The 3,642-nt window shown below is 37.8% G+C and overlaps 1 non-coding gene across 1 annotated transcript; it reads left to right on the top strand.

Annotated features, from left to right (window-relative positions):
• The first annotated feature begins 1,071 nt into the window (after window positions 1–1,071).
• Window positions 1,072–1,175, top strand: LOC130958405 (small nucleolar RNA R71). The gene has a single exon (XR_009077529.1). It is a non-coding gene; the product is annotated as a small nucleolar RNA R71 (small nucleolar RNA).
• The last annotated feature ends 2,467 nt before the right edge of the window (window positions 1,176–3,642 follow it).

Here is a 3,642-nt window from a genome sequence, read left to right on the forward strand (position 1 = left end):
GTCATCCAGTTCTTTGGTGAGCAAAGGAGGTTCATCCTCCCAAGTCTCATTTCCAAATAACTTGTCATTTAGCTTCATGATTGCTCCAAGGTATTTAGAAAATTGCTCTTCAGTGACATACTCATCCTCTTCAGAGGAAGAATACTCATCGAGCTCATGAAAGCAGAAGTAAGTCCAATGGAATCTCTATGGTCTCATTTTGAGCCTCAGATTCCCATGGTTCCTCATTAGGGAACTCATTGGAGGTCAGTGCACGCCCATTGAGGTCTTCCTCAGTGGCGTTCACTTCCTTTCCCTCCACTCCAGATTCGGCCATGGTTATGGCTTTGCACTCTCCTTTGGATTTTCTTCTGTATTACTTGGGAGAGTACTAGGGAGTTCAGTAACTTTCTTGCTCAGCTGTCCCACTTGTGCCTCCAAATTCCTAATGGAGGACCTTGTTTCAGTCATGAAACTTTGAGTGGTTTTTGATTAGATCAGACCATGGTTGCTAAGTCAGAGGGGTTCTGCTTAGAATTCTCTGTCTGTTGCTGAGAAGATGATGGAAAAGGCTTGCCATTGCTAAACCTGTTTCTTCCACCATTGTTGTTATTGAAACCTTGTTGAGGTCTCTCTTGATTCTTCCATGAGAAATTTGGGTGATTTCTCCATGAAGAATTATAGGTGTTTCCATAGGGTTCTCCTAGGTAATTCACCTCTTCCATTGAGGGGTTCTCAGGATCATAAGCTTCTTCTCAGATGAAGCATCCTTAGTACTGCTTGGTGCATTTTGCATTCCAGACAGACTTTGAGAAATCAAATTGACTTGTTGAGTCAATATCTTATTCTGAGCCAAATGGCATTCAGTATCAATCTCAAGAACTCCTTTCTTCTGACTTGTCCCATTGTTCACAGGATTTCTTTTAGAAGTGTACATGAATTGGTTTTTGCAACCATTTCAATTAGTTTCTTGAGCTTCTGTAGGCGTCTTCTTCAGATGAAGAGATCCTCCAGCAGAGCTACCCAGAGACATCTTGGATAGTTCAGAGAGACCATCATAGAAAATACCTATGATTGCTCCATTCAGAAAGCATGTCAGATGGACATTTTCTGATCAATTGTTTGTATCTTTCCCAAGCTTCATAGAGGGATTCTCCATCCTTCTGTCTGAAGGTTTGGACTTCCACTCTAAGCTTACTCAATTTTTGAGGTGGAAAGAACTTTGCCAAGAAGGCATTGACTAGCTTTTCCCAAGAGTCCAGGCTTTCTTTAGGTTGAGAGTCCAACCATGTCTTAGCTCTGTCTCTTACAGCAAAAGGGAATAGCATCAGTCTGTAGACCTCAGGTCAACCCCATTAGTCTTGACTGTGTCACAGATTGCAAGAACTCAGCTAAAAACTGATGAGGATCTTCCAATGGAAGTCTATGGAACTTGCAATTCTGTTGCATTAGAGAAACTAACTGAGGCTTAAGCTCAAAGTTGTTTGCTCCAATGGCAGGGATAGAGATGCTTCTCCCATAGAAGTCGGGAGTAGGTGCAGTAAAGTCACCCAGCACCTTCCTTGCATTGTTGGCATTGTTGTTGTTTTCGGCTGCCATGGGTTCTTCTTCTTTGAAGAATTCGGTCAGGTCTTCAACAGAGAGTTGTGCCTTAGCTTCTCTTAGCTTCCGCTTCAAGGTCCTTTTAGGTTCAGGGTCAGCTTCAACAAGAATGCCTTTGTCTTTGTTCCTGCTCATATGAAAGAGAAGAAACCAAGAAAATATGGAATCCTCTATGTCACAGTATAGAGATTCCTTGAGGTGTCAGAGGAAAAGAAAAGTAGAAAACAGAAGTAGAAAATTCGAACTTATCAAGGAAGATGGAGTTCGAATTTTGCATTAAGGAATAGAGTTAGTTCATAAACAGAAGGATGTGAGAAGAAGGGAAGCAATTTTCGAAAATTAAGTAAAAGATTTTGAAAACATTTTGAAAAACACCAATTGATTTTCGAAAATAAAAGTGGGAAAGAAATTAAGTGATTTTTTTGAAAAAGATTTAGAAAATTATTTTGAAAAAGATGTGATTGAAAAAGATATGATTGGTTTTAAAAAGATGTGATTGAGAAGATATGATTTGAAAAACATTTTAAAAGATATGATTTGAAAACAATTTTAAAAGATATGATTTGAAAACAATTTTTTTTTAAAAAAAAATTTGATTTTAAAAATTAATGACTTGCCTAACAAGAAAAGATATGATTCAAACATAAAACCTTTCTCAACAGAAAAGGCAAAAAAATGTTCAATCAAATCATTAATTGTTAGTAAGTATCTTTGAAAAAGGAAAGAAATTGATTTTGAAAACATTTGATTGAAAAATATGATTTGAAAAAGATTTGATTTGAAAACTTTGAAACTTGAAAAAATGATTTTGAAACAAAATCTTCCCCCTTTGCCATCCTGGCGTTAAACGCCCAGAATGGTGCACATTCTGGCGTTTAACGCCCAAACTACTACCCTTTTGGGCGTTAAACGCCCAGCCAGGCACCCTGGCTGGCGTTTAAACGCCAGTCTGTCTTCTTCACTGGGCATTTTTGAATGCCCAGCTTTTTCTGTATAGTTCCTCTGCAGTATGTTCTGAATCTTCAATTCTCTGTATTATTGACTTGAAAAGACACAAATTAAAAATATTTTTGGATTTTTAATAATGAGGAAAAATCAAAATGCAACTAAAATCAAATAACAATGCATGCAAGACACCAAACTTAGCAGTTTGTACACTACTGACACTAACTAAAATGTGAATGCATATGAGACACATAAACACTCAAGTCAAGAGAATTAAAAATCATAGTAATAAAATCATCAAGAACAACTTGAAGATTAATGAAGACACATGCATGAATGCAAAAAGAGCAGAAACATGCAAATGACACTAAACTTAAGATGAGACTCTAGACTCAAACAAGACATATTTTTGGATTTTATGATTTTGTAATTTTTTTTGTGCTTTTTCGAAAATTAAGTGAAAAGGAAAATAAAGGTATCAAAATTCTTAATGAGAATTCCAGGAATCATGCAATGTTAGTCTAAAGCTTTAGTCTAAAGGAATTAGACATGGCCGGCTAAGCTTCAGCAGAACATTGCATTCAAGAGCTAAATTGATGAGATCAATCAGCTTTGGTGATGATAAGAACATCACCTTGAAACACTAGAATTCATTCTTAAGAACTCTGAAGAAAAATACCTAATCTAAGCAACAAGATGAACCGTCAGTTGTCCATACACAAGAACAATCCCCGGCAACGGCGCCAAAAACTTGGTGCACGTTGCCGGATCAGGATCAAAACATGGCACTGTTATTGCAGGGAACAAATGCGAAACCGTAGTTAGGACATTTAATTCCCCGGCAACGGTGCCAAAAACTTGGTGCACGAAATTGTGATCAATACTTTTCAAAACACGAACAATCCCCGGTAATGGCTCCAAAGACTTGGTGCTCAGTACCATGGCATAAACACAACTTCGCACAACTAACCAGCAAGTGCACTGGGTCATCCAAGTAATAAACCTTACGCGAGTAAGGGTCGATCCCACGGAGATTGGTGGTATGAAGCAAGCTATGGTCATCTTGTAAATCTCAGTCAGGCAGACTCAAATGTATAATGGTGATGAACGAAAATA

Source organism: Arachis stenosperma, chromosome 10, assembly GCF_014773155.1.
Source record: "Arachis stenosperma cultivar V10309 chromosome 10, arast.V10309.gnm1.PFL2, whole genome shotgun sequence".
Lineage (NCBI taxonomy): Eukaryota > Viridiplantae > Streptophyta > Magnoliopsida > Fabales > Fabaceae > Arachis > Arachis stenosperma.